Here is a 27288-nt window from a genome sequence, read left to right as displayed (position 1 = left end):
TCTTGTCCCAGTTCTCTGTGCCTTGCTCCTGTGAGACCTGAACTCCCTGGGGATACTCACTCACAGAGAAGGAAGAGCGAAGCTATATTCAAAATGCTTTCTAAATCTGGTGCTCCGAGAGCTGAACTCAGGCTTGCTCAGTTCTGAGCACTCACATCAATATGCACACAATTAAGCACAAGAGACCGGTCATGTAATAAGTTCTTATTGATCCTGCCCTGGCAAAGCTGGAAAAAGAACAAAGGAGGCTTCTGCTACAGGTGTTCAGTGGGGAAAACCAGGTATGTTCCATCAGTGCAAGGGCTTGCACAGGCAGGGCAATCCCAGTGGTATGTGCTTTTAATATGCTCCTACAGGAGACCTAAAGATGGCACCTGAGGTATAGCACTGCTAAGGATGGCAGAGGGACACAAAGAAAGTTCAGCTCTCTGTATTCAGAGGTGAAGTGGAAAAGGTCAAGCACGATGGTGGCCCATGAACATTCAGACACTGAAAACATTGGAATATTGCTGGACACACGTAGTGACATGAGCAAGAAACAATCCTGTGGTAAAGAGATGGGATCATATAAGAATCCCTAAGTCAGAGAAAGCAAATCAAGATTGCAAGAGAAAGTTTGACTTTGGACTATTTTCTTATCTATGCATGTTTGGCTTTGCAACCCAACACAGATTTTTGAGGACACTGCAGGGTAAGTAGACCCTTTAGATTCTGTTTGTTCACATAAGAATAATAGTAATTTAAATATGATCCTATAAAACTGTACTTTAGAGATATGTCTCTTTCTATTGAGCAGGATATTGCAACAGTCCCTGTTAGATCACTTTACAATATCAGCTTAAACTTGTCTTCTTTTAATTACAGCTTAGAAGATTATATCCACTAAGTGTATTTAATCAGGAAGTACTGATCCCAGAAAGACAAAGGTGCCCAAACAAGGAAGAGCTCCCGCTGTGACGCAGGTACTTTGCTGTAAGTGGAGGTGCTTTTCCATGAAAGTGTTCTCCATTTGCCACTACTGCTCTTGTGTAAGAGGTGAAAAAGCCCCTGCTGCTCTGAGACTGCAGCTGGGCAGGGGAGGAAGGATGCTGTGAAGGAAAAGTTGTGAGTGATGATTGAGTGGAGAAACTCACCTCGAGCTGCATTACTAGGGTGTGTCTGTTGGAATATAGCCACACTGGAAAGGAACTTGAAAGCTTCAATGTTTTGCCTATTAGAATAATGTTTGTACACTGTATATTTGCTTTGGTATCTCAAAAGCAAGCCCTACAGATTTCCTGAAATTGTCTGTACCAATAGAGTACAGAAAAGGAGAGACCCCTGAGACAAGCTGTGATAAGCAGGAGTTTCCTGTGATCCCCATGCACTGCTCCATTCTCAGATAGATATTTCCCACAGTTACCTACTAACAGGGAAGTACATGTGTTGCTGTGCTGAGACACCAATGACCCCCAGCAGGGTGAGTTATGCTGTACCCTCACACAGTTGGTTCTTTGGAATATGTTTATATTTCTGTATTTACAAACTTGGACCATGGGGTGGTTATGATATCAAGAACATCTTGTGAGCACGTTTAGCTATCCCTGCATGTGAGGAATTTCTGTCTGTAAACTTGACTATTTCTGTCAAGCTTACACCTAAAATTGTAGGCTCTTCTGTTCATTTTCTCAGTGCAATTTGTAAGAAATTTAATAAATCATCTCTTGATAGACACTTTAAAGGTGGACAAGAGAACTTTTGTAGTTAGCTGCGCTTAAGTGCCTGCCTACACCCACTGTTCTGTTCTCAAATGCAGGGGAGGTGTAGGTCTGGAACGTGGGCTGACTGATGTTGGGTGATGGCCAAATCTCAGTGCTCACCTATGCTTTGGTTAACCCATGTCCTTGTTGCCTTTCCTTGCCACAAATATTTCACTTGCAATTCCCTCCTTTTGTTTCTATGGGTCATTTCTTGCTTTTTCTGCTACTGAACGTTTCTCTTGTTGTCCTCCTGCAGCCATGAATAATTCAGTGACCTTCGTGTGGTGATGGAACACTTTCCCAGTGTAACTTCACTATGAAAGGATAAAGCACCCAAACTCAAAGACCAGTATTTTGGTAAGCTGCAACAATTTGGACATTACATACCTGAGGGTACCATGATGTTTTTCATGCAGTGCTGCTCAGCAGCCGGAAGGTGGGGCACAGGCTTTGCTGTTTTATGTTGGTACACTAATGGCTGCACACCACTAATTGTGAGACTTACTAACTTTGGTAGGGATAAAGCAGCAGCTGGTTGCATATTACAGTTTAAATAGTAGAATGTGAGAAAAAAAATGAGTATTTTTGAAGCTCACTTTCAAAACTGAAACTAGCCAGGAGCTAGCAAAGGCTGAACACCAGGTGTGGTATAGGAAAGAATCAGGAGAGCATAGAAGAGCAGGAACTGAACAGGAGCCAATGTCGTGCAATGGTCATCTGCCTCTATTCCTGAAATTTTGGGCAGTAATTAAATGAGCTACACTGAGCTGTACAGATTTCAGCATAAAATTGATGTATTTTCTGTACTAATAGCAAAGACCAGGCAAAATCAAATGAAAAACAAAACAAAATAACTGGATTTGAATATAAAGCAAACTTACCATTTGGTTGCAGTCATATAAATTAGGATTGAAACCATGGAAGTCCTCCAAAGATTTACTGTCAGTTTCAAGGTTCCCTGGGGGGCTTCAGTTTGAGGGTGACAAACAGAAAATGGTGATTTGTCATGACATGGTTACAACCCTTTGGCTTTGGTACCCACAAAGAATTTGTCCATCCTCGAAGCTAGCGCCTGGCTTCAGTGCTATCAGAGCACACCTCTGTTTAGGAGTATGTAGTAAAAGAGGCATTCAGATTTCATGGAAAATTCCATAATTACCCATAAATATTCACTCCAAGGGAGCATTGCTGTTGATTTATCAAGTATGCCACTATGTTAGCATATTCATCCACTCAAATTTAACTGCAATTGTCCACTGTGTAGTTCATAAAGTTGCATCCTCTGGATGTACTCCCTCCCATACTCTGTGAGTCAAGCTTGGTGTCCATATACTTTGTTGGCATCGTGTCCTGAATAGCAATGAACTTGGATCTGGGAGCTCAGTCTGTGGGAAGAGTAAGTAACAGCACTCCTCTAAGTCAGGTGAGGTCCTTCCTTCTCTGCTCACTGTTAATTATAATTGCTACCATCTTCTTTCCTTTTGTCAGGGCTGCAAATCCAGTTGGGAATCTGGTGAGCTGATCTCTGACAATATCAAATGTTCTAAGAACTCTTAATCGAAGGCAGCCCATGAAAGCACCCTGGGGAGCGCTTTATTCTCTGTGTTTAAAAGGACATGAAAGTACAATAGTTCTCTTTATCCTGGTACAAAGCAGCCAATTGATCTTGTCAGTTTAATAAATAATACAATTGCTTCCATCAGACACTGTTAATAGACTCCTGTCTGGACTAATGTTGTACAGAGTGGTACAAGCACAGAAACGCTATCTGCTGCGTCTGCCCTGGATTAACCACCTCCTCCTTTATCACCTAAAGGCGGAGCTTCCAGCAGCAGTCCCTGAAGGGCATCAGGTCCCCTGATCTTCATCTCTTTCTTCATCTTTCTTCATTTTAATGTGTGCTCTTGGAAGAGACAAGCTAATTTCCTGATGCGTCTGTTGTCTGGCTGCTTCCTAGCATTTGTACAGATTCAAAGAAGCTTGGGAATGTGAAATAGGCTGCAGGTTTGCTCTTTCTTTTTTCTTTTTTTTTCTTTTCCCCTCTGTAAGTCATTCACTAAGTAGTCTCAAGATGCAAAGTAAGGCTCATGCCCTCCAAACACAGTAAAGGTGCAGGAAGCTCAGATGCAGCTCCTGGAGTGTTACGAATACAAGTGCCAGATATCAGTAAGTAGGGGCCCATAGCTCAGGGTAGGGGCTCATAGCTCAGGGTATGGGCTGTTTCTGGTTCAGAGCCAACGTAACCAGATTATGCCCATCTGTGGATTCTGAGTAGGTCCTGAAATTGTGCATTATCAGCATTGCTTTTGGGGGAACATCAGACACAAAGATAGCATTCATTTGGAAAGTGCTGGTAACATAAGCAGAGGAAGATTTTAAAAATTACACTGTCCTCGTTTTGGTTTGCTTTCATTTGTCTTCTCTCTACCATGTTGTGAATTGGTTCTGTGTTCTGCAGAGGAGGTGTGTTGTACACAGGAAGAGTATGTATCTGTCACTGGGAATAAGTATCCAGGGTTTTCAGGACCAGGAAGACTCAGTGGGCATGGTGGGGATAGGTTGACCTGATGATCTTAGAGGTCTTTTCCAGCCTTGGTGATTCTCTGATGCTATTTCTACACAAGTATTGAGTATATATTGTGTATATGTATGTTTCAGTCTAGTCTTTCATGTCAGAGTCTCATAGGTTGTCTCTTCAGGTAATTAGATGTGCCCTTGAGTGAAGCTCTCCTGCTCAGCTTGGCAGAGGTGACAGGGTGGTGAGTAAAGAGTTGGCTGATCCTTGTGTTTGCAAGAAGAATACTTCTGATCTTATTGCTGGAATCAGTTATTCCACTGTTAATGAAACTGTACTTATTTGTAATTACCTGGGTGCACAATGCAATCACCAACAAGTAAAAGAGATGCTAACATTTAGGTTCAGAACACTTTGGTTTTCTCTTCTGTGGAAGGTAGACAGTAACGGTGCCAGGAGTCAAAGGACAGATGCATAACTGATGTTGAGCTGTTCAGATATTTCAGGTTGTGGGACAATATGTGAAGGCAGCAGATTTGTATCTCAGCAGACGATCTGATTGAGCAGTGTGGCCCCACAGCATCAGAAGTCAGAAGACCTGGGACTCTTCTCAGTCAAAGCAGAAAGCAATTTCTGAGAACTTAAAGCACCTCCCCTCACAGCCTTTTATCCTAGATCCCTGTGTGCTCAGGTCTGTGTTTGCAGGAACACTGCTTTTGAATCATTGCTTCGTCCCTCACAGAGATAATACTCTGCTGCCCTCCTGCTTAAAGAACTCAAATGCTTTTTATTGTGAATTCAAAAACTAATTGAAATTCAGATTCCTTAAGTAGCTTTTGTTATTACTTCAGAAAGAAAAATCAGTCCTTTAAATAATAAAATGTTCACGCTAAAAATCAGTTTGCTTTACTCCCACACCCATTTTGAATTGAGGCTGCTGTGTTTGAAGGGTAAGATCCAATAGTGCCTGTAAAGCCACAATTGGCGTTTGAAAGGCAACTCTGCTGCTCTTTGAGTGCTATTAATGCTTTCAGCTGTGGCATGAAAGACCTAGAACTCTGATCTCAGGTTTTGGCAAGTCAAGTCATTCAATTCAATTTCAGAATTGTACAGCTGTGAAGCTTTACAAGTTTTGATGTTTAAAAAGGCAGGGATTATTTCTGTTCCCTGTGATTTGTGAGCAACTGCTGCTTCTGTTAGCAAACCCAGGAAGAAACCTGTCTGTCTGATGTGCACAGACTGTTACTGATACCTGAGCAGCTATTACACATCTGGCTGATAGCTGTGAGATCAAAGCACTCTCTGATGCTTTGCTGCCCTTTGAGCACCTTTTAATTGGCCCTGAACCCATGATTTAGGATCAGGAACTGAGCTTTGCCTCCTTGGGTCGCTGGGTGAAGCCAGTTTCAGTCTGTAGGAGGCTGATTGGTGCTCTCAGCCTTCTTTCTAGTGGGGAGGGGATGGTGTTGTTGCTGCCACCTCTCCTGTCCTGGTCTTGGTGTAGGCAGGGAGCTTGCAGACTTTGGTCTTTCCCAGGGAAGTTCTGCAGGCTTGGCTGAAGCACATTAGTGTGGACCTTTTGCTGGGGATACTGCAGCTGTCCTCTACAGGGAAGGTTTTGGGAAGATCTGACCGGCTTTCTCGATCCTAAAAGTCACGTCCTGAACTTTCTATTTCCAGCACTATGACACTATTTCATAAGCTCACATCTGGGGTCTTCTTCCTGTGAGATCATCATTTACGTTCCTTTATTTTCATTAGAAATCAGAGGCATTATAGTTTAGAATCATAGTCATTAAGATTGGAAAGACTGCTAAGATCATCTAGTCCACCCATCAGCCTGTCACCTTCATTTAGCTGTTGGCCAAAACCAATGGAGAATGGGAGAGCTGCACTGTGAGTGCAGGCTCTGCTCTGCAATCAAAATGGGCTCTTTGGGACACTGTGCTCCTCTGATAAACAAGTCCAACTTACAAGCATGTCCAGGTTGCATTGCTGTGCAGCATGCATCTCATTGCATAGGGCAGACTTTGCTTGTGGGGTAGGGCAAAGCATTGGCTCTGGTGTTTCCACTTTCCAGTAGAGGACACTGCCAGCACTCTGCCCGCAATGGCTGTGTGCAGGGAGATGAGACATGGACAGGTGCCCTGCAGAAGGCAGGAAGCAAAGTCATCCTGCAGGATGGCACTCTGAGCAGAGGCTCGATTCACGCTATGCTGCTCACCTGCTGTTTGCAGCCAAGTCTAAAGGCACACAGATAGCAGTGCCTTGCAAGATTAAACTCTTTGATTCCAATCTCTTTAGCTAGAAAGCATGTTGTTTTATCTAATGCTTGTCTCTGTCTGTTTTAGGCTGCGGTGCCTGCTGTGAAAAGGTATGCATAATGAAATGATTAAATCATGCATTTTCAAATAATCAAAGTCACGCTGTTTCAGCTATGCAGCAATCCTGTTCCTCTTAGGAGACATCCAGCCAGATTCAGAAGTTCTTTTGGATTTTATATTTCTTAGAAGGACTCTGAATAAAAAAGATAATGTGGCTGAGGCCAGTTCTGCTCTCCTGTATGCCCAGGGCCAGATTTGATCACATTCATATTCTTCTTGTGTTGCCACACACAGAAAATAACTTTGCGGTCTGATTTTATGCTCTAAAGAAAATCACTCACACTGTGACAGCACTTCAAAATATTTCAATCCTTATTCTGTGTACGCTGCTGGCTATTGCTGCAGTGCAGAAAAAACACTTCACTGAATCAGTGGTTATGGGAAGGGATAAAGTTTCCAAATCACTCTTTTCTGTCTTGATTTTTTCACTAATCCCTTGTTCCTGCTGCATCTCTGGCTTGGAGACTCTCTCTGTAACCCTGCACTACTTCAAGTTTTAGCATGCTTGATCTTCTTAGCTGCTCAAAACCACTTAAAAATTGTGCATTATAAGGTCAGGTGATGCTACCTGGGCTGCTACATATGGGAGCTGCTGGTGGGAAGCAGCTCATCTCCTGTCTCTCAAAGAGGCATGGAAATTTCCTTTCTCCTTGAGGTGGCTTGTGGCACTTGAGGCACTGACTCCATGGCTAGTGCAGGACAAAGACCCTTTATTGTGCATGCTCACAACCTTTTATACCCCTATAATAACCCCTTGGTCATGTGTACTAGCCAGGCACCTTGTGCATGTTTACATCTGGCGCAAGTAGCTGCCAAGCTTGTTTACTCATTTGCAAGGTCTTTTGCTCATAATGTCTTTGTATTCTTTGTCCCACATCCTTTACCACCAAAGCCTGAATCCATCTTTATCCCCCAAGAAACTCATTCTTCTGAAAATGATCATCAAGGGAAAATCAAGAAATGCCCAGCATCAGACAGTCCAGCAAGGTTTGCGTCTCACATTCCGCTGAGACCACTGCCACGGTTACCTCCACAGAAGTCTCATGTTTTAGGTAATGGAGTCATTTCTGTGCAATTAAGTGGTGCAAAAGAGGAATCACCACAACAGAATGAAGCCAGAGGCTCTAGTTTTTCAAGGAGAGAAAGAAATGCTGCAACCAATCAGTGATGGCCTTCCTCCCACACCTCAAGTACATGATCTGCAGCTAGAATATGGTCATGGTCCTCGTGGTGGCTGCTTGGGTACAAATAAGGGGTATGCGATATGTTTAGAAGATGATGGTGATGATGCAGATGATGATGCTAAACATGCCACTGTGAAACCTAAAGTGCTGCTTCCTTTATCACCCAAGCCTGAATCCATCTTTATCTCCCAAGATTGCAGAAAGGAAGCAAAAATCAGGGCTGCTGAAAGGAAGCAGGATCGGGCTGCATAGCCACAGTCACTTCTGCAGGATGAAGGTGAGCAATGGGGAACTATGGGAGGAAGCATGACAAAGGAACAGAAGGCAGTTTGCAGAATAATGGAAATGATTTAGCAGAAGCACCATGCTAAAGTGGAAAGCTTTGATTTAAGGCGACTTCTGGTGTGGGTCTGTCCTGATGTAGAAGGAGTAGATGGGGCTATGATCTGTGACACAGAAACGTGGGACAAAGCGGGATTGAGGCTGTGGAACACAGCTATGTGCTCTGGCCCTGTGGCTAAAGACCTTTTGGGGCCCTGGAGATTGGTTTTTGAATTTAAGCTTGACTCCCCCCTTACCACTTATCTGTTGAGCTCTTCTATGAAAAGTTACACTCTTGTCATTGCAAGACCTTGGCCACAGCCTCACTCCCTCTTTGTCACGTTTCTGTGTCATAGATTGTAGCCCCATCTACTCCTACATTACAAGAGACCCCCAGCAAAAGTTGCCTTAAATCAAAGCTTTCCATTTAGGGAACTGTATTTACAGGAGAGGAGGCACAGCAACGACAAGAAGCTGCATGACAAAATACTCTTCTAGGATGATTCTTGCAGATCCAGAATGCAGCCTCAGGGAGAAGATCAGTGAGCAAAGCCCTCCCTCCCTCACAGTGCCACAGTTAGAAAATTGAGTAACAATTGCAGCCTATCCAAGAAGGCAGAGAAATTTAATTGAATAGCAAAATATCAGATCTGCATTTCAAATGGAGGAATTATCTCTTTGGGCCAAGCAGAAGTGTTTAATTTTGACAAAAGGAGATAAGAATTCATCTGCTCTTTCATAATGGGAACTGTCACAGCCAGTCTCATTTCTATTATGGAAGTGTTGCTGTGAGAAACTTCACATCCGCTGTGCAGCTCTGCAAACCAAAGGAAACCAAAGGATCTCAGACCAAATGACACCAGCAATCTCCGAAAGGCACAGCTCTGTACTGCAGGGAAAGGAAGTCAGCACGTGGCTGCACCACCGGGGTGCTTTTGCTCTGCGTGGGGCAGCACAGCAATGGGATAGAAGGCATTACTCCAAGCAGGAAGCGTTAATCACAGACACTGACAGTGGCACACCGCATTAAGGGACGGTTTGGACAACTGCTTTCATTTGCATTCATCTTGTAAAATGAATCTGCTGTTTTTTCTCTAAATATGGATTTTATCAGTTGCTGAAGTTTAAAAAAATAAAACAACAAACAGCTTGGCAGCAGTGCAGAAAAAAACCCAGCATGCAGAAAGCAAAGAGCAATTTCTTTTTCTCCGTGTGAGCAAACTGGATGGTTATACTGTTTGCCTTCAGCTTTAAAATGCTGCAGCAGAACACAGCTTGATGTTTTCTTTTGCTCTGCCCAGTGCGGCTCTTTGGGGCAGGACACAGAATCATAGAACCATGAAGGCTGGAAAAGATCTTTACGATCATCAGGTTCAACCACTAACTCATCAACGCCATGTCCACTAAACCATCATCCTTTGGATGGAGCCCAATCTGGAGATGCTCGGCCCCATACGGTGGTACCAATGCATCCCAAGTTCATGCTGACAAAGAGAAACATACCCTGGCTGAAGATCTTGACAGCTCAGACCTCTCACATTGTGTGTGAACTTTTTCCAACTACCTTTTGCCTTGCAGCTCTGCCATGAAGCACGTACAGACAGACACCTGTGACTCACTCCCTGCTCTGGTCCCGCATTTGGAGCTGCATACCAGGAGAAATGTTCCTGCATTGGAGAGGAGGATTTCTCTCAGCCAGGCATCCACAAAGGCACTGTTGGAAGCACGTTCCCATGGATTTGTGACCTGATCCATGTGTTCTCTGTCCCATAGTGAGCTGCAAGAGAAGAACACTGGGAGATCTGAGCTTAGGATTTGCACCTCTTGATGAGCTTGCAGTTATTGTCAGCAGTGCCCACATGAGACCTCATCCTTGTAGAGATCCACCAAGATCCACCACATTCACTTGGCTGCTTTACCTCTTCTTTAGACCTAAAATTCCAACCATCAGCCAAGAGGGAGAGAAGAGCTGTGTGTGGTTTAGTCTTAGTGTAATCTGTTTGAAAAGTGACTATTAACAAGAGGCGTAAAGCCTTTGGGTATAGAACGCCTTTGTGTAAATAATAAATTATACCAGCTCACATTGATTTTCTCTGTCTGAGCAATTCCCAGGTCAAATGTGCTCCTCGTACAAGTCAGAAGGTGACTTTCTAACTGCAGTCCCTCCAAACTCTGAAGAGCTAAAACGCAAATTTTTCTTCCTCTCCTTCATCACTGCTCCAAATAAAAACCTCAGATCCATAAACCAGGTACGACCATCAAGAACAGCTGCACGCTATGGCCATATTTGCATGCATCGAGGCAGGAGCATGTCCTGCATCCAAGGGATGGGAGCTGGCCTTGCTGGAGCTGTAGCCAATGGAACGATGTTTTCGGGATACAGGGAGCAACCAGGAATACACTTGCAGGAGCATTGCCTCAAGTGCTTGTGCAGCCAAGATGAGGGATTTTTAGGAAATGAGTGAATTTAAATTTTATTCATGACTGCACTCATAGAAGACTCAACATCTTTTTCACTAACAAGACGGACATTCCGAAATAGAGAAAAGATACCAAATACCAAAGGAACATCCTATTGAGGGAGAGGAAATCAAACTGATTGGACTCCAAAAATCAAAATTGAATACTTAGAATATTTCTTTCTGTACAACTGATTTTTTTTTTTTCCCAAGCAAAAATTAACCTTCAGCTTTCTTTTAAGTAATAATTCAATGTCTTGGTCCTGAAAGCTGAGAGAATGGCACTGATTTTCCTTCTAGGAGTTCTTTGAGGAAACAAGGAGGTAATGGTGACGAGACATGAACTAACAAAGCCCTAATAAGGAACAGCACTTTACCTTAAGTTGTATCAGAGCCTAGCTCACAAGGACAGACTACTCAGGGTTATGGATGAGATCACTGCATTTCTGGCTTTTATCTGGCCTTAACAGCTCTGTGGTTCCCAGGCTGCCATCAGCAGCAGGGGCCCAGGTACATCTGCACCGAAACCTCTCAGTGAGCATGTTGAGCAACTCCTCTGTCAGAATCACAGAATGATTATGATTGGAAAAGGCCTCTAAGATCATCAAATCCAACCATCAACCCATCCTCACCATGCCTGCTGACCACATCCCTCAGTGCCACATCTTCACAGCTCTTGAGCACTTCCAGAGACAGTGACTCCACCACTCCCTGGGTAGCACTGCCAGTGCATCACTGCTCTTTCTGAGAAGAAACTTTTCGTAACATCCAACCTGAACCTCATCTAGCCATTAAAGCCATTACCTCGTGTCCTAAAGTAGAGCTTCACAGTATGGCATGCCTCCCAAGGCTCCTCTCTTGTTCCAAATCTCCTAGTCTCTCTCAGCTCATTCCTTTGCAGCAGGAGCCAATGGATTGCATCCAGTTTTCCCCAGTTCTCACCAGTATGTGAGATGCCAGCTTAGACCTGAACCCTGGGCTTCTTACACCTGCAGGAAAAGGTTGCAGCTTGATTTGTTTTGAGCACTGTGCCCTTCGCATCCCAGCAGCACACCTGATCTCTCTCAGACAATTTCTCTCTCATTCCCTCTCCTTACAGTCTCCCACAGCGAGGTCCCCAAAGTTATCTAATGAACACGGATGTTATGACATCCTCACACAATAACTCTAAACACCATCCCAGGAAGCATCACCTAATAAACGATGCAATTACCACAAAGATGAAAAGCAGCACTCCTGAACACACACACTGTGTTGTTCTTCGTCTTGTCGAACAAATTATTTCCGTTTTTCTCTTGAGTGCTTTGTTGTGCCTCGCTTTGTTTATCAAGCTGCCTCTTATTTTTCCTCCACAATTGTGACTGTGGGTAAGAAAAGTGTATCTGCAGGCACAGGAATATGAAGTGCCGGCATCCTGAGCTACTGCTGGAATGCAGGTCCACCCAGTTGAGTTTTTTCCCATCGCAACGGGTGGAGTGGCTCCACAGATACACTCCTGCATACACCCTTTCCTTTTTTAGTACTGTTACTTATTTTAAGCTCCTTTTCAGGTTGGTGGTATAGCTATTACTGTGGAAAGAGGGCAGTGCCTCTTTCTGTGTCGGCAAGTTACAGAAAGCTTTTTAGCTCGATCTATTCTGACTTCTACCGCATCTTGCTGATTTGTTATGCTCCAAAATAAGACCAATTAAGCCCAGCAGTCAAACCAGACAGACACAAAGACGTGCATTTTCCTATCAAAAGGCATTTTTGAAACAACAAAAAAAGACACGCTTTGAGCCAGCAAATGCTATCCTTTGAAGTCTGGGCAGCACCATGCAATTATTACTGAGTTGTCACCAGAGCATCACAGCTCTGTTCTCACTGCCTCCAGCCCGCGGCGCTCCAGGTTTAGGTCTGCAGAATGCCGCATTTTAATCTGCCTTGTTCACATGAGCAGAGACAGCTGCAGCAGAAGGGAGAGCTGGCGTTGGCCAAGCCAAACACAGCTGTTGTGCCTCGTTTTGAAACCTACCAGCCTTTCTGCTGTCCCTTTTCAGAGATTAAGCTTTATCTGTTGTACGCGAGGCTTATGTCACCTTATTCGAGAGTGGTTTCGCTGACAGCCTTTGAGTTTTTTCCTCCTTACCTCATCCTTTGTGGTTCTGGCAGCAAAATGGCTTTAATAGAAACATGGCCAGGCAGAAAGCAGAGCCGTGTAACAGCTGTGCGGTTCTGCCACGCGGCCAGGACAGGGCATGAGGCACTGAGAGCCCACAGCTGAGATTTTAGTGTCCTATCAAGGCCAGGTAAAAGTGAGCACTCCATATCACTGGGAACAGTAAACAGAAGCTGTGTTTTAAATTATGTTTATATAGCAATGATGGCGAGGTACTGGCACAGGCTGCCCAGAGAGGTGGTGGTGCCCCATCCTTGCAGACAGCCAAGGTCAGGCTGGACGGGCTCTGAGCACCTGATGGAGCTGTGGGTGTCCCTGTTCATTGCAGGGGAAGTTGGAACAGATGGATGTTAAGGGTTCTTTCCAACTCAAAGCTTTCTATGATTCTATGAGTTTAATTCCAGAGTATTTTAGCTTTATCTGAAATCCAGATGTGAGCAAAGTGTGGGAGAGGAGGCTGATGTCTGGGCTACATGGATCCAAAGCTTCTGCTGAATTGCAGCACAATGCAGCAGTGCTGAGCTGGAGCAGCCTCCTGGCCTGCCTCTGTTTGTGGCCGTGCAACAGCTAAAGCAGGGCTATGAGCAGCTGCTGTGCTGCCAAAAACCTCCTTGTGTTGGTTTATCCAGAAGGGCTTCTGCACCAAAGATAGCCTCTGGTGTGTGGGTTACGTTTTGGGTCCGCTTTTAGAAGCGAGCTGTTCCAAAAGAAGCTGAAAGTCCATCTTTCAGGTCTGTGATTACGGTAAAAGCTCAGACTGGAGTTTTTTACTGCTTGCGTGTCACTTTGCTAATGACCACTGGTTTCTGCCTCAGTTGAATAGGTTTCCTAGATTAACCAGCAGAAAGAAATAACCCTCCACCCTTGGTTCTTTCTCATTTTATAATTATCTGCAGTTTCTCCAAAGCTGTTCTTTTATCCTCATGTTTTGCTCCTGCCTGGATGTGCCCAGTGCCTTGCAATTAAAACAAAGCAGCTCCATACAGTTCACAATCTAAGATCACATCTTGCAAACCCTTGCTCATTAGAGCAATCCCACTGGAGTGAATAAGGCTGTTTCCCATCAGCTCTACTTGTTTGTGAAGTTTAGGAGGTTCTGGCCTTAAGTTATATGTTTTAAAATGTCAGCAAAATGTTCTCTGACTCATGGGTAATGGTATAATTGCTATTGTGGTGAATCTCCCAAAAAAATAGATACAAATGTGTTTATGTAACAATCAGAAAGCTCGCATTCCTGGAGGGAAGGAACAGTTGTTCTTTCGGCATCACTTGTGTTTTGGCCTGGAGGTGTCCTACATGTTGTGCCAAAAAGCAATAATGTGAGGGACATGGTCAACACTAAACTCAGTTTATTGGAATTCTTTATCTGTGCTACTTGGCAATGCAATGGGGCATTCAAAGAAGCAAAGAGTTTTTAAAATAAGGCTTTTTTTGCACCACCACTTTTTGTTTTTTTGGGTTTTTTTTTTTTCTGTAGTGTTCAGTTCTAAGTATAAAATTCAGCTTTTCTGGTTTCACTTCTGGTTTGTGTTCGATTACTCACTGCTTCTGTGCTATGTGTGCTCTGAATTTAAAAGACATCTGCTTCACTTCAGCTGTATCCCCCATTGTTAGTCTCTGCTTCCTCCTGTTATGTGCTTGCTAAAATATTGCTGGCACGAATATGCAAGGAAAGTAAATGCAAAGCATGCACCACAGATAATTGCTGATCCTTTTAAAGTGCCCAAACCTCTCGTGAGATCCGTGATGCAGAGGCTGTTAAGAAAGACAGACAGAGATTTGACTTGCAAGCAACAAGAGCAAGCATCTGCAATTACTTTATGAAAACAATCTCTGGTGAGAGTTACAAATCAATATGTGTGATGTGCTTGGTGTATTTTATTGTAATTAAACCCCACCTCACGTAGTTCCTTGGTTGCCTTGTTAGATCCTTGGCATGGGGGCAAGAGGGCAAAGGAGCAAGCCGCCTCCTCTGCAGTTGGCATCAGGCAGACAGATACTCCGATGACCCCGCAGGCTTTGCTGATTTATTTGTTTGTGTTTCCCCTGGACGGATGGTGCTGCGTGTAACCCACTGGAATCACAACTTGCTCGATAGCCAAAAAAATATAAAAATACAATGCTGATGCTCTCTGAGCTGACAGGTAGTTTGTACCAGGTAGATGTGCCCTGCTCATGTGGGCACTCTTTTGCACTGGATGGGGAAGAGGCTGGACTGCAACTCACATGTGTGCAGGGCTCTGACCCATCTGGCCAGCCAAAATCTTGGCTGGAGGAGCTGACATCCATCTGCACCCACAGACCGCCAATGCTCAGGGTGCAGCTGGAGGTTGAAGCTAAAACAGTCCTTCTTCTAGGAACACCGCCTTGGGCAAGGCCTGTCTGATCTGGAAGATTTCATGTTCTCAAGAGAAAAAAACCTTTTCTACTTCAAAGTCATGGCTTTCCCCTACTTATACGGGTTATAACAAAAATATCTTGTCATTTGACACGGTCAGTCCCAGCTCTAGGCTGTGCCGTAGCCCATTGTTAGAGAACTCCTCGTCATGAGCCCAGAGAAGGGGGAAAATAGCCAAAAAACAAAATACCAATGGAATGTATAGGGTCAGCTTGAATAGCAGATACACTTGAGATAGGCTGTGCAAACATCCAGCCAGGCCATATGACAACTGCAGGTGCCCTGCATGAGCAAAACCCATTCATGCAGCATAGCCAGCCATCATCAGGGTTCTGATCAGCAGAAAAATGACCTCTGGGGGAATGTCCCCTGCTGCTGATTTACTGCAGCCAGGTATCTCCTGGTGGGCTGGGACTGGCTGGCTGGCATGGGGCAGACAGGGGGGTTTGGTACAGCCATGGTGCCCATGGGCAGGCGGCTGCATGGCTGCCCCACACTGCTGGGGTTCCACTCCCCTCCTGAGAGCTAGGTGCTTTGCTGTAGCAATGCTATGTCTGTTTGGATGGGGTTTTATAATCCCTTTCAGGTTTGGTCTGTAAGTCTTCTGGGTAACGAATTTGATGCTTTCTTTCTTCTTGGGCTCGGTAATTGCTTGGCTGCTTTCCAGTTGATGCTCCCTATGCACAAAGAGGGAAGTGTGTTCTTTATGAAGGCTTTCATATATGTGCCTTCTGTTAAACACAATGGGGAGATGATTTGTCTGCAGTGCTTTCTGGGGGGGTGGAGTGAGGATGCCCACGGGGATCAAGGGTATGATTGGACAAACTTGCAGACACACGCAGGGCTGCTTTGGGGTGTTTGTACTGCCTTCATGGCTATGGGCATGCTTGGCAGCTCAGTGTGCCATTGGGGAAGCTGCCAGGGCTCAGTCCCTGCAAAAAGCATCCCTCGGCAGGATGCAAGAGCACTCTCTGCTCCTGGCTGCACTTTAAAGAGCAGCACAACCTCTCTGCAAATAGAGGTTGTCTTTGTACTAGAAATGGCATTATTCCTTGTGTCAGTCAGCAGCACGCTGAACAGGTCTGGATGTGAATACCCTGGTCAGGCTGGACGGGCTCTGAGCACCTGATGGAGCTGCAGGCATCCCTGTTCACTGCAGGGGAGTTGGACCAGATGGTCTTCAAAGCTTCCTTCCAACTCAAACGATTCTGTTATTCTATGATTCTGTGACTTATAGCTTGAGATGGACCTGCATTGGCCTCCTGCTGCAGTGGGCGTCCTTGGGAAGGTATGGATTGAAGGTTAGAGCATTTCCAGCATGGGGAGAAAGCTCAGTGCATGTCTGCAAAACCCTCCTGCTCTCAAGGGGAAGCGCTCCCCAGGAAGGGTGCTATGATTTCTGGAAATTCTGCCACATTTTGCAACATTTTAATTTCTACTGCAGAACACTGTGGGCTACCATGGAGAACAAAACCACTGGGGGCTGTGGTTTGGTCCAAATTTTGGGCACCGGAGCAAACCTGCTAAAACAATGAAAGCCCAAACTATGTTCGTATACTCATGCTTTGCTGCACTAACAGTTGAAGCAAAGTGACAGGTTTCCCCTTTACTCTGGAAGTGAACCTGAAGTGAACTTACACCGAGGTGTTCAAATTCTTGTACTTAAACTGAACAGAAAGAAATAGATCAGTTGTTAAAGGTGTCTTAGAGGAGATAAGTCAGCAGGAGCCTAGCTGATTTAACATTGATGCCTAAGAGGCTGTAAGTTAATCATGAGAGATCATTAACTTCCATCTCCTTTCATCCCATGGAAAAAGATTTTCCTCCCATTCTTCTGTTTTCTGACCCTTCTGAATGCAATTGGAAATAACTCAGCTTTTCAATTCAGGGAAACCTTTTAATTTTGTCTGTGTATGAAACATTTCATACCACTGTGTGGCACTTCATAGTAAATTAAATTAACTCTTCTGTGTACTCCTGAACTGTGAGAGACCCTCAATAAATAAAATAAATCTGTGCATAAGGAGAGTGTAGAAGCAGGCTGAATGTTTTCCATTGCCCTCAGAGACATGCAGATCAGCATTTCCATCACACGTCTGTGCCTGCACACATTCAGCCTGAGTCTGGACGCCACGGAATCCTACAGGCAATGGTGGGATGGGTTGATGGTTGGGCTGGGTGATTTTGGCGGTCTGTGATGATTCTGCAATTCTAACTTTTTTTCTCCTTTTCTTTCAGGTCAAAACCTGACAACCTGCTGGAGATTGACCACCGCCTGCCTGGCTGTTCCAGTTCACACACTGTGCTGTGGGAGGACTGCTCACTCTCTGGGATTCTATAGCAGGTCAGTCTAACAGCCAGATGAACCCTCCAGGTCCATGATAACTCACATTAGATGGGTGTTCAGTACAAAGCAGGACTAGGCTGTTTCCAATTCTGATGGCAGCTTGCAAGCATAAGGGTTTCCCCATGGGTTTCCTTTTGGAGGGATCTTCTGTCACTGCACTGGGTGCTCTTTGGAGTGGGCTTCTAAAGCCATTTGTCTTCCTCCTGTTGTGGGGTCATGGCTTCTGTATTAGGCAGACAATAGTGTGGATTAGGGGTCCGTGTTACAGTAGCCAAATGTGCAGCAGTAGCAAATGTGTAATTGATTAAAGAGTGAAGTGGAAAGGAACCTGCAGCTTCTGGTAGGGCACAGAGCTCCATGTTCCCAACCTCATCAGGACTTGGAACTGTTTATGGAGCTTTTACAAAGCCTACAAGATTCATTGTGCGCTTAACTGTGTCCTTTTTGCCATTAAGAACCATGAAAGTATTGTGTTCTTATGGCATTAACTTGTCTGGCAACATGGCCCTTCTGACCAAGCCTTTACATAGTCCTATCACTAAAACTCTTTCGGAGTTTGCCAGGAAGCACCCAGTACCCCCTTTCCAAAGCAGGAGGTGCTAACACCCCTGGGACATGGAGCCTTCCCCTCTGACTTTGGGAATTTCTGCTGAATGTGTGAGCAGAGCTCATGGCTGCATTCCTTTGGGTTTTACAGAAGGCACATGCAATGCCATCAACTGGGAACCACTGCTCTCCATCATCTCCTTCTCTTGCCTCAGTCCCCTGCTCTGTCTAGATTTTAGATAAACTACACCCACAGCTTCATCCTTAAGGTTTTAATGCAAAGACACACCACAGCATTTGTCTACTGAATCAGTGGCATTCCTCAATGTTTCCACTCCTGGCTTCTGTGTTAAAACGGGTAATAAAAATGCTGCTCATTTCATCTTTATTAGGCTTTTTGAAAAGTGTTAGAAAATGAGATGCTGTCTGTTTGAGAGAGTCTCAAAATTCATGGCCTCAGTTAATTCCGTGGGTAAGAAACAACCTGGAGGGCATTTTGTCTTATTCTGAGAGAATTTAAATTCAGGAACCAGTGTTTTCACTGTGAGAGAGGATGAAATTACCACCTCTTGTCTGCGAGGAAAAAGCTGCTTTCCATGACTTCCTTACAGTGCTTTAGGTGATTTCCAGCCTTCATTTCTACATTTGTCCTCGCAATACCAGATTTTGTGTGCATGTTTTTGTGAGGCAGGTACACCACCTATTGTTAAATTAGATCAGCATTTCCAGCAACAGTAATTCATTTCAGCTTGCTTACAGTTTTTCCAAATTGCAACCATCTTGGTTGCTCTAAGGTTCATTTTTGTCTAGGAGTTATCTTTCTGGCATTGCTCTACCCAGGTGAATGTAGAGTTCCTGAGGGAATGCAGATGCTGATTTGGTACAAATCCCATGCCATCAGAAATGACATCTTCTGCCCCCGGAGAAGGCTTAGACCGAGGGAAATGCTTGTGCTAAATGGGGTTCTTAGGTAAAAGACTGCTGATTGATTTTGCAGCCAATATTCTTGAGGGTATGTGGTTGGAAGGGCTTTTTGATAAGAAAAAAAACAGATTTCTGACTCTAGGTAAGGAAAGGTTTTCCCCCTTTATTTTGCACTTAATGTAATTTAAAATTGGAAAGAAAGGTGAGATACTGGAGAGTATATGTATTCACATCTGTCACTGAAGCTAATAGGAGCTTCCTCTGAGTGCAGCCCAGAAAGCCAGGTGCATTTGCTTTCAATGCCACTGGACCTTTCACCAAAGTACTGTTTTTAAAGCATTTGGTTCCACAGCAGGATTTCCCTCTCTGGTTTCCATGAAATTAATTGTTTCAAAAGCTGGAGTGGGAGGAAAGTCTTTTTGGCTGAGTCTGTATAGAAATACCACCATTTTTCTTTGTAGGAAAAACTGATGCTTTTAGCACTGTGTTTCTGTATGGTCTAATGTTTCACTCGACTATTACACATTCTTTCTTTATTCAGCCATTATTTAACACATTAATGAGGCACGTGAAGTGGTTCAATGCAGCTATTCATTGATTCCTGTTCCTTGATAATCTCAGATGTCAACACGAAGCCGCAGACCTGGCTTCTTTGAGTTCAGGACAGATTCTGGGGATACTGTAACCAAAACAACGAGATTTTGCATTGTGTCATTCATTGTCATTTCTAGTTTTGGTCACAAAGTAGGATTTAGGATTAGGCTTCTCACTAATGTGCACTTGTCCCGATGGATTGCAGAATACATTTTAGATACTTCAGCTGAAAATGATTTTCTTTTCTTGGCTACTGCATGCTCCAATTAAGCTTTCATTGGAAAATATGAAACAGAAAACTATCTCTCTCCTTTAGCTATAGCTGTAGCAACCACACAACTATAAATTTTTGGGTAGTCAATCAGTGGCTCACGAGACCCATGGAGCCATGCCTACTTTGTCAAGCTTTGGAAATCTTGAGAGGAGGTCCTGGAAAGTCAGGTCTTGCCTTGACTATATGGTTGGCTGGTTTAGCACCATGAACCTCCCTTGGGCTCCACAGGAGTAGTTTGGCTGGCCACAGACCAACTATCAGGGGAAATAAAGCTGAGAGGGCTATAAAACCATATATATTGCACTGCAGTGTGGATGAGGATTAACTGGCAGAATAACTCCACTTTATTACTTTTTTTCCCCTGTTCCTAATCTTTTCTTTGCATGGAGCAAGAGTTTATATTCTCAGCCAACCATACTTCTAGATAATACATAATCGTGGTTCCCTCTCAGTGATGAGTTTACTGCTCACTTACAGCTGCTTTGAAGGGCAGCAAGAAGCTTTTCCACATCAGCAGTGGGCATCTGTAGAAAGCAACTCAAGGCTGGTGCTTCCAGCTCAAAGGCTGTGAGGATGGGGGTGGATTTACTCTCCTGTCTCGTATGTGGGAAAAGCCTCTATGGGAGCAGAGGACTGCTAAACTGAGCTGTTGGGGGAGAGGACATAATTGAGAGGTTAAGTGAAACACTTTGAGTTCCTCTGCTCCATTAGCTCCAGGGTGCTTACCTTATACTGCATCCAGCTGGTGAGAAGAAAAGCACGTCTCCATTGAAAGAGATAATCTTGTTTTGTTTAAATCCATTTCTGAAGTTTGCATACCAATTTCTCTTTCAGACTGCCCAGTTCACTGAGCCAAACCTCTTCACAGTAGCGTATTCAGTTTCTGCTGTAACCTGCTACTGCTGCTTTCAGCCGCAGCTTTAACCACAGAAATCACAGCAAAAAAATAAATAAGTAAATAAAAATCCCCACTGTTTGCTTATTTTTTTTTCTTCAGTGACACTAGCTGCACTGTTAGCTGGGAGGAAGGTCTGGGGAAGGCATTTGACTGTGCTTGCTTCCTTAGCTAAGAGAGGCACTTGAATCTTTGTGGTTTTGCTGAGATCACAGTACTGCTGAGAACATCTGTAGAAAAGAATTAGCTTTTTCTCTCTCTCCCCCTCAGTGACAGCAAATCTTTGAGAAGGTCAGGTTTAGGGATGCTTCTGTGGATTATTTTAGCTATGCTGAAAAGAATAGAGCCCATTGCAACCAGCTGGAAATGCAGCAGTATTTAACAAGCACAGCCATTCAGTGCTATAAGATGTAGGCTTGATGGCAGCCAGACCATTCTTTGGCATTTTCAGCCATCCGTGGGCTGTTTTCTCTGAATTAACTGTGGTAGTAATAAGAGCTGTGGCCCAAAGCCATTGCCCCATCCTCTCCTATCTACAACGGACTATGCAAACATTGGACCAAAGTCCTTGTTAGAGAAATCTCTTTGTAAAGGAGAGGAACTGTGCGATGGCTCAGAGACGTGGAATGTGCTTTTTCCACTCCATAATTGCAAGTAACCTCATTTGGTAACACTCCAGGACTAAACTTCTTGCACAAGGCACCTCTGGATAGAGTTTCTGGAGGAGGCAGACACCGTGCCTCCTAGACGTGCCTCCTAGACACTCTGGGTAGTTGGCTGCCTTCATTTTAGCAGTGCTAGGGTTTACTAATGCAGACATAATTCAATTAGGGCACCCAGAGGATTGGAGAAAAGCCTTTATTATTTTTAGTCTAAATAAAAATAGTATCTCAGGCTTCTAGAGTAGTGAAAACACATAGAGCTATGGAAGATGGCTGGACAGAGAACATACATATAATTTTTCAACCAGGATTTCCATCAAATTGAACCTGTTTAATTTGGATTTGGCCAGCCCTGTCATGCCCAGGTGTGGGCAATTAGTTCTCTGTGCTTAACACTGCAGGAATGGCTGTGAGTTTGACTTTGTGGCAGTACATGCAGGGTGCGGCCTCTGAAACAGTACTTAGATGATGAGTATTTTAATCATACCCCCCTCGGTAAACAGGAAACTCCATTTTTAGTCATGAACGGATGTTTCAGTGGTACTTGGGGGATTTAAGGACCTAAAGACCCACCTAATTGTGTACCTAAATCACACAGGATCACTGGAAGCACTGCTCCATCCCGTTGCATCCTTTCATTCTCCTTTTCTTCCAGGGTCGTTATGCTGTGTTGTAGGGCAGTGTCAGTGTTTCTGATGGTCTGATCATGATGTCAGGGCTATAAGTGGTGATAAGGGCTTTGACAAGGCACAGGTTCAGCAGCCCCTGGAAGGAGGCAGGCAGCACACTGTTGCATAAAACCACATACTAAAACATGTAGCATTGTGAGACTGGGAGGATGGCTCAGTCTACAGTTCTCAGGCATAAAATAAGCCCCCCTGCCATCCCAGAGGGCAGCAAGTACTGTCAGCAGGTCAGTGAAAAGCCTTGCCCAAGCTTCCTTGGTGTGAGAAGGACAAGGGCATGCAGGACTTTCATCCCCGCCTGTCACACAAGGTTTTAAGGAGCAAGATAACTTTCTCAGCAAGCTCGTTCTGTGATTGAGGAGACTTTTACAGCACTGCTGTGACAGACTGTTTTTATAGCATTGCACTGATGGCATTTTATGTCAGGGTCAGACTGTCTTTGGCCTGTGTGTTGTTTTGTTTTTGTTTTTTTTAAATTCCCTCTGCATATGGAGCCATTTCAATGGATGAGAGCACAACAGCTGAAAACAGGACTTTTCATTGCAATTTCTAAGCAGCCTTTACTAACTGCTCTCCTAAGGCACTGGGCTTGCCTATGGTACTGAGTCACATGCTGCCAGGCAAACAAAACTTAGCATAATCTGTTCTATACCTTTTTAACAGCTGTTAAAAAATGCATCAAATGCATGTGTATAGACAACATGCACCTCGCCTCTCTGTTGGGATAAATACCAAAAAAGTCTCTGAAAAAATGCTTATGGCAGCCAAAGACCTGGCCTGTTCCATGCAGGCTTCAAACTGGCAATTCTGGGCTTGCAAATGCATCAGCAGAGGCACCGTAGCTGTGGGCAAACACTCCCTCCTCCTCCTCCTTACCACCAGCTTCAACCAAATGCTTAAAGAGCAGAGTGCTCGAGTCCCTGAAGTAAGGTCTGATCTCCCAGTGGTGACCCCAGGCCCCAGCCATTTCCACGAGGAGAGGCAGCACACAGACATAACTCATTTTCTGGCAGCTGATGAGATGCCAGCTGATGATATTCAATGGTTTGCTCCTCCTCAAGTCTGTCAGGTGGATTCTGACAGTGGCATGAACTGAATCTTCCAGCTTCCAAACACCAGAAGGACATGGGACACCTGGTATTGGGCCGGGAGCAGAGTGCTCCCCTTGGTTATCCATTGGTTTGTTCACTGATATCTGCTGTCTTCTCGTGCACTGAAATGCTCTGTTAGAAATGAGCGCTTTCTCCTTCGCTCAGTATGAGTACACAAACAGAAAAATCTGATCGAGCTGTAGATGTCCCTGTTCACTGCAAGGGAAGTTGGACTCGATGGCCCTTAAAGGTCCCTTCCAACTCAAACGATTCTATCATTCTATGATTCCACGTGGGTGCTCCAAATGGGAAAGCTGGACCGGCTGTGAGGGCCACAACGTGAGTGCACTGCTGGGCAGGCACAGAGCAGGACCAGCTGCTATGGCTGAGCCCCCAGGTGCAGGAAAGCCACCAGCAGGCTCGCACCTCAGCCAGGAGCAATGCATCAGCATCCTCTTCTCTTTGTGTGACCCCACATGTAGCCGCTCTGGAGACAGCAGATGGAGCTGACTGGCAGCAGCTGGTGCTGTGGGCAGCAGGAAGAGAGGCTGAGGCTTTCTGCTGGAAATGTGCAGGCAGCAGCAGTGCACAGAGTAGAAGCTGACTGCAGGAGTCTTGTGCTGCTGGTGGGAGGCTTGACAGATTTGTTGCTCTTGCTGTCGGAAGTAGCTGCAGTTCCCAGTGTGCTAAGATCAAGGGCAATTGGTTTTCTACCATGTACCTGTAAATCCCATCCCTTCTGCCTGTGAGCCTCTAAATCAGACAGCAGAGAACAAGCTCCCAGCTGGTTACAGCGTATAAACTAATGAAATATAAATGTCTGGTACAAAAGGCAAGCAGGGTCCCTAGCTGCCACGGCTGAATAAAATGGTTGGTGGGAGTTTCCTTCATACCAGTGGTATTTCTAGCAGCAAGTGTTGCAGGCAGAGAGCAGTCCTCAGGGCCTGTAATTTGGTCTGCTCCCATCACTGGTGCTTTTAAAAGAAAACAGCTGCTGCTTTTATTTATTTTTTATTTTTAAATTGTGGCAGTAAGCAAGTTACATGAATGATTTCTGGACATCTCTTTTGACAGAGGCCAGCATTTCAGGATGAGAGGAGAGTGGCCAGTCTTTAATTTCCTTGTCTCCAGGGAGATTTCCCCTGAGACAAATGCCAGAGGATCTCTGGGAAGCGATTACTGTTTTGCTCAGGAACAAAAAGGTCAGCGAGCTATGGAATTAGCAAGGTTACAATATTAACTACTCAGGCCCAGATGCTAATCCTTACTATCCTTCTGACAAGGTGTGTGGATGTGCTGAACTTTAGGCAGTGCATGCTGTCATACCCACAAACTCAGTGGGATTCCCCAGGCTGTGCAGCATCTTTGGGGTCAGTTGCACATTCCCTGCCACAGCCCCCGAAGATTGAGGAGGTTTTTCAAGGCATCAGCATTACGTGGTAAGAACAAGTGGCAAAATCTACCCATAGATTTTAAAGATTCAACAATCCTCTTATTTTCTGTACTTTTAACTCTCCAGGTACCTTTCCAGAGATATTTAGTTGTAAATTCTACCTTTTATCCAAACTATTTCTGCTATATTCTATGATTGCATATATTGAGCCTGCAAACAGTTACTACAGCTCTTAATGGTGAAAAGAAATCCACCCAACAATTCCCTGCTGCTCTGAACTACAGCTGTTGTAAATTGGTACCAAGTGGGCTTAAACACTTCTGTTTTTTCCCTTTGAAAACCCACGTTCTGCCAATGTAAAAGGCTTGAGGAGATGGTGGAAAAATCAGTGCACTGCTTAAGAAAGCTACTATTTCAGCTGGCTAATATGAGCAGAACTGGCCTTTTCTTATTATCAAATACAACGGAACTGAACTCCCTTGCTTGATCCAAGGCAAAATAGAAGAGGGTTCCCATTATGACAAGGATGGTTCAGATAAGGTGGTAGGAAGACCACCCCACCATTGTGGGGTCTGCAGAGCCAGAAGGGATGGGTGCCTATCTCTGGGAAACTTTCAGAACAAGCTGTGTACATGTGTGCTCAAGCGGAGGATGAGCTCTGCAAGGTTCTCCTCAGCTGATATTGCACTGATGCCATAAAATTGAGTAACACAGGGCACATTAATGCCCACAGAAGATGTGGATGCAGTGTGATAGATACAGTGCTTAGAAAATGGAGAGGAAATTTCCCATCTCTGAGAACTCAGATGCTGGTCTCTGAAGAAAGCTTGTACCACATCAGTGCAATTCCCTACAGACCCTGGCTGGTGTGGTGAGATTTGGGGGCTGTGGCAATATGCACTGGAGCCCAGCCACCAGCAGATGGAGGTCTCACGAGCACGAGGCCAAGGTAAAGTGTTGCTGCAGCATTAAACAGCTGAGCACAAAAGCAGAGTTTGCCCTAGAAGGACTCCTTTTCCTAGTAGCCAGAAAACCAGGACCTGGGGAGGAATTCAGCAGATTCCTCAGTTTCCAGCTGAAACTCATTGCTGTTAATTTTCTATTCATTGTGGTAATCAGACCAAAGCTTGGGGTTAATCTCACTCAGTGGCAGCAAGAGCCTGGGAAACAGCAATCATTGGGGAAAAACCTGCTGAGAAGACAGTAACGAGGACAGCTAATGAGCAGGGGGGGAATGGAGCATGAACTGCACCAAAGGAACTGCATCTTTTTGCTGGCCAAAAGCACTCCCTTTTCACCCACAGATCAAATGCATTTCCTCAGCATTAACAAATCATTTTCCTCCATGTGGTGTGATTAGTAACCTTTGGCCATTGTTACTGGCCATGAGTGGTGCCCTCACAGTGGTAAATAGTGCTAGCCATGCTCTGACCCCGTGGTGAGAGGCCCTGTGCAAACAGGGAGCAAGGAAGTCTCTAGCAAATACCTGTTTCTTCCAAGCAAGGCCTCGACCTACCACGTGTGCCATCACCATCAACTGCTTCCAACACAATGCACCTGAAAATGTGTTTGTTCTTTTGATTATGGTACTTAGCATTAGTGCTGAATGTGTCTGCAGCTGAGCCCAAGTAGGTACCCCGTGCATCTAAAAGATGTGCTTTCTCTCAGCTGAGTCCTGTGGATCTCGCCTGGGATAGGAGCACAGACACAGATATCTTTCAGCAGGTCAGTGCCTGGGATCTGAATGGGATGCTTTATTTTCTCTGGAGGGAATGAATAACTAGGGTGAAGCTTGGCTGCTTCATATTGGTGTTTCTGTTGCTGAGCCCAGGGAAGCTGGGCTGAGGGTATGTTCATTGACTTTGGTCCTCTGGGAACCCTTAGCCAGGTTTTCCAGTGTTCAATCCATAAGGTGGGAAAGTGAAAAACAGAGTGCACTTCTCAGCTGCTGAAAAACAATGGGAAGGGGTTCCCACTGCACAGAGTTGTGCAGTGCCACGGGTACAACCCACCGTGTGTCCCCTTGTGCTCCGCTCATTCCTTCACACAATGAACTCCTCCTCCTGGCTTAGCTTTACACCAGGGTAGAACAAAGCCTGCCACGTGCGTCCTTTGTCATTCCCCGCGACTCCTCCTTGAGCCGTCCTCCCTCCTAAAGCCTTTAGGGGATGGAAGGAGTCATCGAGCGTTGGCAGTGGGAACCCCGCTCTCAGCCTGTATTTCCAGGCTGGCCTCTGCGCAGGTCCTCCGCAGAGGGGGTTCAGCAGCACTACTGCTATTTCAGAAGCTCAGAGCTCATTTTGCCGGCAGGTACAGAGCCGGGAGGTCAGGGGATGCAGTATGAGACCTGTACACTCTTGCCTTCTAAAAGCATGCAGAGATAAGGAGAAAAATAGGAGAAAATCCCTCTCCTACATAACTTTATTGCTTGGGTTAGCACTGCTCGGGAGCATTGCTTTCAGTTGAACCCTGCAGGATCTTTAAAAAAAAAAAAAAAAGTATGTTTTAAGGCCACGTAACTTTACGATGCTTACGAAGCGCGGAACGTGCTGAGAAAAGCCATCAGCAAACTCCCGAGCCTCGCCAGCACATCAGTAACTCCTTCCTGTCCGGCGCGAAGCCGCAGAGCCACGAGGCAGCGGGGCGGGCGGCACGTTCCCGACCCCCGGCTCTCCGCTCCGCGGGGCCGCATGGGGCTGCCTGCGGGGCGCAGGGGGG

General features: G+C 45.1%; 1 protein-coding gene across 2 annotated transcripts in view; it reads left to right on the top strand.

Moving 5' to 3' along the window:
• The first annotated feature begins 267 nt into the window (after nucleotides 1–267).
• The window catches only part of CHST13 (carbohydrate sulfotransferase 13), a 47602-nt gene continuing 20581 nt past the window's right edge, over nucleotides 268–27288 (top strand). Inside the window, exons 1-4 of one of the 2 annotated variants that reach the window (XM_042880285.1) lie at nucleotides 268–691; nucleotides 865–962; nucleotides 1996–2096; nucleotides 17397–17502. The gene's annotated coding sequence lies outside the window, so the exon portion shown is untranslated. Of the gene's footprint in view, nucleotides 692–864; nucleotides 963–1995; nucleotides 2097–17396; nucleotides 17503–26215; nucleotides 26296–27288 lie in introns of those variants that run through there. The other variant, XM_042880286.1, reaches the window with a different exon arrangement.

Source organism: Lagopus leucura, unplaced genomic scaffold (assembly GCF_019238085.1).
Source record: "Lagopus leucura isolate 7727_CA_CO unplaced genomic scaffold, USGS_WTPT01 Super-Scaffold_100026, whole genome shotgun sequence".
Classification (NCBI taxonomy): domain Eukaryota; kingdom Metazoa; phylum Chordata; class Aves; order Galliformes; family Phasianidae; genus Lagopus; species Lagopus leucura.
Note: the sequence above shows the minus strand (reverse complement) of the source record. Positions and strands in the feature narration are given on the sequence as shown.